Here is a 13,900-nt window from a genome sequence, read left to right on the forward strand (position 1 = left end):
TTTGGCCGATCTCGATTGGCAACATTGGCGAAAATCCAATTAAAGAATAATATTCGATTTTTAATATTTTTTACATTTTCCTGAAACGGTTTCTTAATTTTAAACTTTTAAAGTATCTTGTATTTGAAAATAGTCATTAAGTTAATCCTCAATTCACTTTATCGTAGACTTTTTACTACAGCATAGTACGATATAATTATATAGATATACTATATAGGCAGTATTAGGTAGTAACGTAACGAAAGTAACGCGTTACGTAATTTCGTAAGAATTATTTCCAAGTAACGAAAATGTAATGGAAATTACTTTTGAAAAGTAATTTCTATAGAATAACGCGTTACAGTTTCGAATTATTAAGTACCTATTGCGAATTGAAAAAAAAATACATACGTGCGGGTATTATTATGTTCACCAATCTAATATGTATATAATATACAACTCAGTTTTCAATAGTTTTGATATTTTAAATATATAATTGCACTGTAAATCACGAGAACAGTTAATTAAATTTATTGTTCCTTTAAACGGTTTCCTATGAATATTGCTTGTGTGGAAGACTAAATTTTATATGATCCTATTAACTATACAGGTTTCATAAAGAATTTGCTTGTTCAATTTGCCTGCAGAAGATTATAGTCAAGAAATTAAAAAAAAATTTTTTTTTTGTAACGAGAAAGTAATGAGTTGTTTTTCTATTTGAAAAGTAAAGTAATTTCATTACAATTTTATTTGAGTATCGAGTAAAGTAACTTAATAACATTTATCTCTTAGTAACGAGTAAAGTAACTTACTCAACTCTGTATATAGGTTATCAGCTCTAATCATATCGGCCACCCATTTATATAAATTTATATAATGATATTGGTTCCTCATTAAAAATAAGACCTAGTTTACTTGGTCGAGCTACATAAGGCATATGCGTGATCAATGATCATTAAGTACAATGTATAAATCTTTGTAAATTGTGATTAAAAAAATATGAAGTTAAAACGTACAAGTTTGAGATGCTAATAAAAAAAAGTTGGTAAATGGGGTTGCACAGTGTTGCTCTGTTGTACATTTTGTTACAATTGAGTGACTGTAGACTGTATACATTTGAATTAAATGATATAATAATATCAATTGTATAATATACAATTCATGAAAAAAAAACAATCCTCAGCGGAGCTTACGATATTACTAATAGTAAATTTGTCAGTGGCGTGTGTGTATCATAGAAAAAAATTGATGTTGCTCAAATTATTTTAGGTGACCTACTCCTCATAATACCGTTATACCGACCTATACAATTTTCTATTTTTCTTCTATAAATACTCACCCACCTGCATTTTAGGTGTTGCCTAACCAACACTTATGTTACACGCCACTGAGTATAGTGGACCTAAATAGACGATTTGGCCATCGAAATTTTCAGAAAAATTAGCATTATCAACCGGACTAAAACTTTTATTTTGTCTCTATTTAGCTTGTCTGAAGAAAAATTAAAATTCCGTTTATTCATTTTATATTTCTTTTTTTACAACTCAAGAAGTTTTTGGTTATTTATTGTCTTTTAATTTGGTTAACTGATCTAATATACTATTCCAGCGGTTCCCAACCTTTTTAGTCGTGAGTACCACAAATGATGTAAAAAAAATTGAAGCCCACTAGAACCACTTCTAATATACAAGTATAAAATATAAACACACACAAATAAGACGATAGAAGAAAATAATATATAGACGTGTATAAACATATAAAAATCTTGATGTTGATGTCAATTAAAGTTTTCTGACGCTTTGCTTATAGACTCTCGACCGGCTTCCGCGGCTCGTACCAGTGAACCCATTGCCCGCAGCCCATGGGTTGGGAACCGGTGTGCTATTCGGTTGTAAAACTACAATATGTTTTCTGCACTAACTTTAACTTCTCAAGACACAAAGTCAATAAAATAATATTGGCTTAATTGAAAAAAAATTTTGGTCCTGCAGACGAGTGAAACATGACCCACACTAAGTTCTTTGAATATTATTTTAAGTGACTATAGGTATTATCTATTATATTAATTTTTTTGTTTTTACCAATTTAAAGAAAAATCCAATACTAAGTTAAAAACATATGTAAAATATGCGCTTAAAATGAAAATTTAACAAAATATGCACCTACGCGCAAAAAAAAGTAAAATATGCAAAATTTGCTTTAAAAAAAATGTACTGTTAACTCCTGGTGGATGTCGCTCAGCTGTACAGTAGGTTACAAGTGGGTCACTGTAATGGATGGTGTTAAATTTGAATTCAATGATATAATATCATTGTATACGAAAAACGATTCTGAGCGAAAACGGTGAGTCAGCCTATGATATTACTAAGTGTATTTGATGATTATATTATTGTGAATAAAGTAATTTATATATAACCTATTTACGTGGAACCTTGTTTTAAATTTTTAATCCTCAGTTATAAAAGTTGAACATTTTATACATTTTTAACTGAAAATAATTATTAAATTTTAAACTTTATATAATTTGTTAAAATTCGAACTTTAAATAACTGTAAAAAAAATTGTGTTTATGTATGTTTTTTAGACTTTTGGTTACAAAATGTACTACTTACGTTAAACCTTGTTTTAAATTTTCATCCCGTAGCTATATTAGTTAAACATTTTGTACGTTTTTAACAACATAATATTTTGTAAATTTAAAATATGATAAATTTTATCAAAATTTGATCTTTAAATGCTTATAAAAAAAAATTGTGTCCATGTATTTTTTATATTTTTCAACTTATATTGTAGTAATATATCAGGAGCTTCGCATTACATTTTCACGCTTTTCTACCAAACAGTTAAATTTTTATTGATATTTATAGAAAAAAAACTAAAAACATTTAAAACTGACAATGTCCATAAACAGCTCAAAAAAAGTAAAAATATTTTCAAAATTTTGTGGTGTATAGAAAATAAAAATATGAACATTCAGTGAAATTTCCATGCATCTACAGTTATTCGTTTTTGAATTACAACAAAATAACAAAATCCGCTACGTGAGAAATGGAGTGAATATCCAATCTTGTAAAAATATGAAATTCAAACGCTCATAAAAATTTAATTTGATTTGCTTGAAGACATTTTTTTTTAAATAAAAATAGACAAACTTATGAATGATCTTGTATTACATTTTCAAATCTTAGATTCAAAAAGAAAACATTTTTATGAATTTCTAACTTAAAATAATTTGTAAATTTTCGTCATTTTTACGTATTTTGTCAATATTTGAACTTTAAATCCTTATAAAAAAAAAATTGTGGCTAGGGATTTTTAATTTTTTTCATCTGCCTTTGAAACAATATACTAGGAGCCTTCTATTAAATTTTCAAGCTTTTTTAACCAACAAATAACATTTTATTGATATTTATAGAATAAAAAACTAAAAAAAATGGAAACTGAAAATGTCCGTAAAAAGCTCAAAATAAGTCAAAATACTTGGAAAATGTTATGGTGTAAAGAAAATTCTAATACAAACATTCAGTCAACATTTCATGTACCTATTTGTTTAAGAGTTGCACCAAAAACCAAAATCAATTTTCTCGAAAACAGATATTGCGTAAAAATTCCCGTTTTTCCTTAATTTTCCTTTTGTTTTTCACGGCGCTTTTGAAAGCAACTGGGACATTTTTACTTCTGACCCTAAAGTACCAACTAGATTCACTTTCCTATCAGAAAAGATACTGTTGAAGAAAATCTAAGCATTTTTACTGTCCTAAAAGGTGATGACAGTCACAAAAAAAACACATCATTGTGAAATAAATACATTCATTGTTTCACTCAGAATTTAAAATAGTTGTTAACATTTTTAAATCGTTATTTTGTTGTTTGCGGGTACCCCTCATTGGTTGAGAAATTTTAAGTTAAAATAAAAAATAAAGAATCAAGTAGTTATAGGTGCCGATAAATAATTTTTAAAGTTTTTTAAATTTTATTTTATTGGACCATAAATATTATCATTAAAAATGTATACACACAATAGTCAACAACATATTCAAATACATCTTGTACATATATATAATATTTATCATACAAACGATATATGATGAATTATATAGGTGATATTGGTAACACATTACATATATATAATATATAATATACTACTTGGATTCAATATGTTTTTATTTTTTTAAGAAAAATTAAACTGTTTATGATATTCTACGCAGGGATTCCGTTTTACCATGATTTGTCCTCGGAATTTTTTTTAAATCCGATTTTTCAATTAATAACTTTATTATTTAGCCGATGTTAGGCATCCTGTGTTATTTAATTTTTTTAGTACGTAAAAAATATTTTGCCTATTATAATATAATCCATACGCAGAAACGTATGTATGGTATTTAAACTTATAATTCTTTAGAAATATAAGGCCTTCAAATAGGTTATTTCAAATTTTTAAATTACGTGAAAAATAAAAAAAAAATAAATTATTTTTACGGACAGACAAGCGGAGTCACCTTGCAGTAGGCACCTCTATATATATTATATTGTGCAAGGTAGGCTTATACCTATTATAGGTAAACACAGCGTGCGTGTATTTGACGATAGACATAAATGTATATATCTATTTTATGTATTCGATCGCTTAGATTGGAATTTGATACCTGTCCCAAATGTGTGAAAAATGGTTAAAACAAGTTCTATTATGGTGAAAAAATATAAGTATAACGCGCAAGTCGCGTCGAGACAACACGTGATATTATATAAAACGGTGTTTTGTTTAAAAAATATATTATAACATTACGTCTAAAAAAAATTGCATTCCTTTTTGTTTGGCTTGTAAAATGTAAACGGTTTTCAGGACTATTAATGAATGTCGTTATATTATTATCTGCATGTGCAAGGGTAATTCAAATGCATTCCTTGCATTTCCATGCACATTGCACATGCTATATCTACTGTCTGCAAAAAATGACACATTGTTATCGGACAAACGTCATATTTTAATCATCGGTTATTAATAAATATCTATTTATATAATATAATACGATACATACATAACAAGTTGTATTAATTATAATCTATAATTTATAATTTAATTTATATTCACCGTTTTTCTTCAGTTGAATTTTTAAATAATACAGACACAATATTACAATGATTGATTTTTTGATTTTCCACTTCTTAATAATCTGGATATAATTAAAAAACAAAAAAAATCTGGAGACAGATTCAAAAGCCAACGTAAATCCAATATCGTTAAGTTTGCTATTCGTCTGTACATGTTTATATCTAATTATGTCTATAGAATTAAGAAAGCGAATCAATGTAATTAATTTGTCATTAGTATTTAAATTTAAGATTTGTTTTTTTTTTCAATATATTTGTCAGCATTTTTATATTCCAAGTGTCTAGTGTAATAATGATCATAGTAATATTATAATATAATCTGTTACCAATTATGGTAACCATTTGAGTAAACAAACAAATATTCCATTTTCGTTAGCTAAAAATAAATTTATATGTCAGCCACCGCCTAAAGCAACCTATATAGGAGTTGGAAATATAAGCTATAAACACCCTCCGAGTCTCTTGATGTAACTTGGTATTGAAAACGGTCCAGTAGGTTTTGAGTCTAAGAGAACAAGTATAGAAACATTTGTTTTTATATAAATTTAAAATATTGGTAGGTACCTATGTGCATTTAGTACACCACTTATGTATACCCGCAAATATTTCGTTATCTTTTAGTTTCCGAGATTTGCTCAATAAATTGCACACTATTTTATTACGCACAATAATTATAATTTATAATATATTATAATGTACCTATTATAATGTACCTATGCAAATATATTGTAATACGTCATGGTGAAATTTTGCTGAATTTTTCTGTTAAATGAAATACCCATTTTTGAGTATCCTAACTAAATTACCAATAACCTAATTTATGTAATTCTATTTAACGAATTCCTCTATAATGAAGTTTTTTTGTTTGTTGCCCACCAATCACACGAAGTATGATACTTTGTACTATAGAAGTTTCACAGTATAAAATGTATAATAAATATTATAGGCATATATGTACATTATACGTCCGTGTGAACGTAAGCCGACCGACATATAATACGATCGCATCGCATCGGGGTTATGACCCCGATAAGTTGGGTCTTGAACGACGTGTGCGCAAATATAATAATAATAATTAACGTGACGGCGACGGACCCTTATGGCCTTATAGCACTGGTACGAACGAAATTGATTAAAATGAATAACCACCACACCTGGGGGCGTATTTACTTTTTTAGCGCGCGTAGGCAAGTTAAAAAAATGTCACCGCGCGTATTTATAATCGTGTACTATTTGTATTAATATTAGTATAAAATTATAATACCATTGAGCTTAGATAGTAAACTATCTATACTCAACGATGATATTGTCTACTACTCGACTACTGATACCATAATATATAGATAGGTATTTGTAGACCATAGTTGTAGTAATAGTACAATAAATTACCACATTGCGTTGCCGCATATTATATCCGTTCTATCGTTGCTGTTAGGTTAAACAAAATAAAAATATATACCTAGGTGAACTTAAAAAGATTTTTTTTCCGCTGAAGTGCAACAATTTGTATAGGTAGGTAAGTACATTTATCTGTTCTGAAAATATGACACCGCAGTCAAGTGCTTACTGTACCTGTATGTACTGATATGTATATATGTTTATATATTATATATTATATAAGTATATATTATATATATTTATTTATTTACATTACGTGAGTACGCATAGGCACCCTATTATTGGTGTGGTGTTTAAAATCGTCCACACTTTATTGGGAATGTGTTTTTGTACAATTAGGTATACCTACCTTAGTATAGATAGTTTAGACTTATTATATTAGAAAAAAAAACATTGTATTATTAACCATATGCGCATTGAATATGAAACACTTTTCCTAAATATCTCAGACATTTCGGCTGCAGTCCTTTCAATACCACCCTTTGTATTCGTATTACCATCGAGTATAATATATATTGTAGCATACTTTTTATACTCAATGATATTATACAGACATGCAACGGACAAAAAAAGACATCATAGTAAAATCAATGCGGTCTGCTCAAAATCTAAAAGTATTAGCGATGACGCTTTCGTTTAGCGATTTCCGAGTTTCTGATGCGCTACATAGTAGTATGAAACTGAAGTCTAGCACTGCATAGGTACCTATACTGTGTGCACTGTGCGGTCACATACTTGTGTTTAAAGTAGCAACATTGACGCATTGGTTGCACGCATTTTCGGCACTATTTAACAACAGTGAACCAACGTCAGCCCATGGCTGACGACGATGACCGACGTTGACTTCCACGCACAAAACCGAAAAACACGACTTTATAATATTGCGTATAACCGGTCATGTTCATCTTGGAAAGCGGCAATCGTTAAGGTTTCTTTAAAAAAAAAAAAACAGTAGGTGCCACTCAGGAAGTTCAAAAACTGAATGATGCCACTGTTCTTGGATACAAGATGAACTGGATGAGTAAGTTATAAGTTATAATTATACTGAGAAATACCATTCATGTATATCTCGTACCGTAGCGCTGCATATAAAGTTATATCGTAAGTTTTGTTAACCCGATAGGAAAATATATCAATCAAAACCGAACTGAAAATATTATACAAAATGTTGAAATCACAGCTGGCTAAGAGTGAAACGACAAAATATATTATTGTATGTTATTGCAACGCCGCGCCCGGAAATGAATTAATTTTGATAAATCTCGATATTTAGATCGAACTATATATAATATTTTCTGTTCCCCTAAAGATTTGACATAACGATAGGGTTTACAACAGAGTGCTATAGATAAATACAAAATATATTTTAATACCAAGGTTTGTAATTTCAGTGTAGTAAAAAAATGCAGTGTAAAGTTACAGTTTATACCGCATGGATAGAACAATGTGGCTTTCGTCTTCCATTAACTTTGCCTTAAAGCTTTATAATGCATGTCAATAAGCTCCCTATAATGTGTAAATAAATTATCTATTCTAAAATCGAACGATTTTTATAAAATGTTTCTATCTATTTTTTTTACATTTGCTACTTGTGAATTTTCAATCGCGCATGTTCGCCATTATTCGTATTGAAAATATTTGATGCAGGCACCATATTGCGTCTCACGGGCTCTTTTTTTTTTTTTATGGTTGGAAAAAAAATCGTACACGAGCGCGTCAAGTGTTGTGCAGTGCGACGACACCCCAGCGAAATGATGATTGTTGGATCAGTATTTATTTTCGAGCACCAACACTTCCGGTTAGTGGGTTTGGTACTGTGGTGGGGTGGTAAGTGCAGAACGCGTCATCCGTTTCCCGGGGTTGGCGAGTGAAGTTAAGTAGCACATCTGTCATCTGTATATGGCTATTATATTATATGCGTATATTATTCACATCAGGTACCACGAACCAACCGTTATTTCCAACTTATCGTAGTCACACGTCATAACTGCACTGATTGCGCTCCACGCACGAGTTGATTCACAGGTCCCTGTTTTCCGAAATCAAGACCGGTTAATATTGATTCTGAAGTGATTAAGAGGTATGTTGATTCCCTTTTTGTTCCATATCGCAATGGAAAATGAAGAAAAATAAATACATTTATGAGGTTAATGGCAGATAACAATTTTTAAAAACGATGTGTTTCAAATTTTTACATTCCTCACAATAGACACTTAGGCTAAGGGCCTTAGTGTATGAAAAAAAGCTTAACTATGATTATGATTGACAGCATTTGATAACTAATTCAAAACATTTTAACCTACTTTGTTTATACCAACATTTTATCACCCCCGCCCCTGCACTGTTTAACCACCACTGAACCCAGTCGTGGTAACACACGTCTTCCAAACACATATAGGTAAAGTGTGGTTACGTTACATGGTAAGAAACACAAGCCTAAAATATGTAATTATAAGCTCATCAAGAAAAAAACGTTCCCAATTTTTCGGGTAAAAAGTAAATGTCTTTGACGGCCGTTGAGGCAATATTGTGTTACAAAAAAAAGGCAAAACGTTTGCAATCGGGTTTAATAATTAAATAACTCATTGTCCAATAATTGTGCACGTTAATAATAGTCCATATTATTTTTTCATGTTGTATGCATGATGTGTCTAGAACAAATACATAGGTAGGTTTTATAAAATTAATTTTTCAAATAAAACTAAATTATGACACCTATACCTTCGGTAGTTATACCTTAGTCTTTGTTATACTTACCTCTAACTTAAAGATGAAACTAAGCTTTTTCTATAAATTTGTATTTTTTTTTAATCTTCATTGAATAACTTTTTCAACCGATTTTTATTTAATGTAGAATTTTGTTTTTTGAGATGTTTGTGTTGTAGTCCAGTTGTGGAGCACGGTTGACAAAGGTCGAATCAAATGAATTAAACACGTAGTAAAATTAACTATTATGATGAATTTTATTTACGTGAGGTTAGTATTTAACACTTTTTAAACACACAGAGTAATGTATACAATTTAAGACAAATATCTCTAGCATGAATACTGTCAACTAGTCGTCACGCAGAAATAGTGTGTCTTGTCTCCCTCGCGGAGCGCCTTTATACAGGGTGATTGATTAAGCGTAAAACACTTATTATCTCAAAAAGTATTCACTTTTTTCAATTTTTTTTTTTCAAAATTGTAGATCTACGCTGTTCTAGAATTATATAATTTTTTTATATTTTTCACCCTTATATTTATTAGGTAAACCACCATCAACTTTTGATTTTCAAATGGTAACCTATACTTTTAATTTCATAAATTAATAAAGCTATTTTTTTATGAATTATCACGTTTAAATTTTCATTTTTCATTAATCCGTTGATGAGATATAACTCATCAAAGTTGGGTAGTTTTGGCAGGTGTTTGTGTGTTAATGTGTTATACCTAGTCGGTAGATACCGCAGCAATTTGGATTTTTATGCCCCAGAGTAATAGATATTACACTTTTCAAATCATTTCAAGTTCAGTAAGCTTATAAGTTGTGCCCCTAAATGTATTGTAAAATGCCCATTTAGTCCACCGTTCGCCCCACTAAAAGTGATTGCGGCACTGCTGCACTTCTCATAATAATACTTATCAATTATAAAGACCAAAAGCTAAAAGTAATAAACTCGATATCGGTTGAACCCAAAGTATAATAGCGATAACCATTGTACCTACTCGCTACAATAACTTATTTTCATATTATAAGTAATTGGACCATTACTGTCACATATACATACACACGTGTAATCCCCACGACCCCGCTACATACCAGGTCCTGTCTGATGAATATCGAAGGAAACAGTGTTGTCTGTTTAGGCTGATTTTCGATTACTATAGATTACTCATAGATATTATAGATAAGTCTATTAATATCTATGATAATAGTGGAGTATCGCTTGCTATGATCGTACTCCGTGCTGATCACGGGTTTTAGATAAGTATATCTTAAACCGTGCTAATAACCGTTTATCTACTCAACGTATTTTCATGTACTCCACAATAACCTGGTAAAAGGTATACTTATGAACCATGATAATATTATAGATAATCGTGGTAATCGTTCACAGAACAAAATTAACAATACAAATAACAGCCGATATGATTAGCGACAAGACGTGATAGTACAATAATCCAATTACTTATAATATGTATGTATAACAATAAAAGTTATTGTTGGAAGTAGGTAGGTACACTGATAATCATTTATCACCATATCTTCGGTATCGAATTTATTACTTGTAACTTCTGGTCTTTATAAGCTATAGCCGATAAGTATATCAATAATATCATGACAGTGGCATCAGTGGCACTATTAGCGTGGGGGAGAACTGTGCAACATAATGGGGTATTTTGGGGCACAACTTAGGCTTAATTATCGTACTTACTGAATTGATTTGAATAGTTTATTATTTTTTACGCTGGTGCACAAGAATCCCAATTACTGCGGTCTGCAGTACTGACTATAGGTATAACGCATTTACACACAAACACCCCAACTTTGAGGAGTTGTATCTCGTCAACGGATAAACGAAAAATGAAAATTTAAACGTGATAATTCATGAGAAAAAAACCCTTACTAAATTATGAAATTTTTAGTATGGGTTGCCAATTGAAAATCAAAAGTTGATGGTGGTTTACCTAATAAATATAAGGGTGAAAAATATAAAAAAATTATATAATTCTAGAGCAGCGTAGATCTACAATTTTGAAAAAAAAATTGAAAAAAGTGAATGCTTTTTGAGATAATGAGTGTTTTATGCTTAATCAATCACCCTGTATATTAGACAACAGTCAGATTACATGGTCGTTTACAAGGTCCCACTTAAGTATTCACCATGGCTCTTTTAGTACTTTTGGTAACTAGCTTTTCCATGTGGCACTTATTAATAGTAATTAATATATTGTACCACGTACACCATGCGTAATACTGTAGTGATAATATTATATTCTTGTGTGGTCCAAACCTTGGCTATTGCAACATTTGCATTTAATAATAATTTTTAAGTTTCAATGTTTCCATTTGAAATTCTTTTTGTATATCCAAAGAGTGATAAAAAATAGAATTTGGGGTGCTAGAACTCTGAATTGAACTGTGAATGATTCGTAAGCTCGTAAGTCTTAAACATTTGTAGTGAGAGCAGTAATAGTGGTGTAATATTTGCAGCTCAAATTTTTGCGGAAATTTAGGATCTTCACTGATGAATGTAGTAATGTATTTTACAAATATATAAAATACAATATTATAATAATATGATGAAATATATGTGTCAATATTACAATTTAAATAACCCTCATATTTTATAATATTATATATTATATCGGAACGTGTCGGTATTAATGCAGCTTGTTATATAATTGAAATATGTGTCAATATAAAAATTTAAACAATCCGCATATTTTAAAATATTGAATTAAAATTAAATAATTTATTATATTATATCGGACACGTGTCGGTATTAGTGCAGCTTGCTATATACTTGATGATGTAAGTTCGGTAAATTTATCAGGTAAATTCCATAATTGAAATTGAAATTTGAAAGTGTGTCACGTACTCATGTTAAAACGTTATACCTTATTGGCTGAACTATTGGGAACTTTTAAAATGCATAAAGAAATCACCGCTTACCCAAAAAACTAATGTAGGTACGACTGAAAACGAATTTTTGTCCAACGCTGCCATATGGTTTATTTATATATCGATCGGTTCAGTACGTCGGTTTTTTAAACCAACATTTAAGTGTAACGAATAATAATTATAATAATAATAATAATAACATTATATATTGTGTATGTATATTATATTGTGTGATGAAACTGTTCTAAGTCGTAGTCATAAATTATAACGATTATAATCGTATAAAAAATATGGCATCAAACTTTTTTTGACAACATTTCGAAATGGATTTTCACTATTTATCTGGACCAATACCAAAACATATCGTGCTTAATCGTTCGATGAAAATTATTCTTTAAAAAAATAATATGTACCTACGTACCCGTCGTTCCTCTCCATTATTCAAGAACTCCTAACACATATCGGATATGATGGGTGGTACCTAGTTTTGTTGTTCGAATTCGTAATTAGAATTTAATTTTACTGAACCATTATAATAGGTATTATTACTCTTACTAAAAATTACAATGCACACACACTTCTGCATGGTATATTTAATACCATAAAATTGTTACGGTTACTCTTACAGGGATACTGTTTCATTTTTAAGTTCCCAATGTTCTTGTATAACGTCATAGTTAAATTCGTTTATGTTGTATCTATTATTATTTATTGTATTAACGATAGTGATGGCCGATGGGCAACAATATTGATAATTTGATACGATATCGATATCTTGACAAATTTTCGATATCAATATTATATCCTATATCAGGAATTATTGTAACAATTTGATAGCTTATAATACACAAAATTATATCGTTGCCCATCACTAATTTACAATGCGTATGATAATAAAATATTATATAATATTAGGTATGTAAAATCTTAGGTCTCAACACGTGTATGTATAATGTATATACATTTTATGAGCGCGTTTTACTTTTTTGGACAGGTATACGATTGCACGCATTGCCGTATAATTACAATAAAGAACATGATTTTCACTCTTTAAAGTCATACGAGTATACGACGGTGCGTGAAATTAGAAGCGAAGTTGCCAAATTTTTTATGACAATTTTCTCTTATTTTACAATTATTTTATAATTTTTAAATAATATATTATACAAATATATCCATTCAGAAAGTAACTTAACAAATTTACTGAAATACATTACAGAAAAAAAAAAACATTACACCAATAATAGTTTGTAAATTTTCTGGTGTTTTATTTTAATTTTAAGACTTTCATTAGTAAATATTTTCCTTGTGGCTCACGGAAAAATAATTAGGTAACATGTTTAATTTTTACGAGTTTCATTAAAGTTTGAACTAATATATTAAGTAAGCTTGTAAAAAAAAATGTTCTACCTATATATTTTTAATATTTATTAATAATTAATAACTGTCGTTAGAACATTTTGCAACTATTATAAAGAATCCTGTATTCAGTAATCTTTTTTACTCATCAACAAAAATGTTATCATACATAAAATATTGAAAATTTGTCTATTTTATTCAATAACTTGTATTATTTTTATTCTATTTATCTGTCTAATATTAATAATTTATAATTTATCCGCCCCTCTTATAGCTACAATTATTTAATATTATTAAAATACTATATCCTAAAAGTTTTTTCCATTTACCGGAAGAGGGAAAGGTAGCCACTCAGTTGCGGCTCTGTTCGTTTACCGCGATTTACGCTGCAGCCGTTACAGCCGAAACCCATTTCCTTTTTACCGCTTCAGCAATCGAATCCCG

This window comes from Acyrthosiphon pisum, chromosome A1 (assembly GCF_005508785.2).
Source record: "Acyrthosiphon pisum isolate AL4f chromosome A1, pea_aphid_22Mar2018_4r6ur, whole genome shotgun sequence".
NCBI classification, from domain to species: domain Eukaryota; kingdom Metazoa; phylum Arthropoda; class Insecta; order Hemiptera; family Aphididae; genus Acyrthosiphon; species Acyrthosiphon pisum.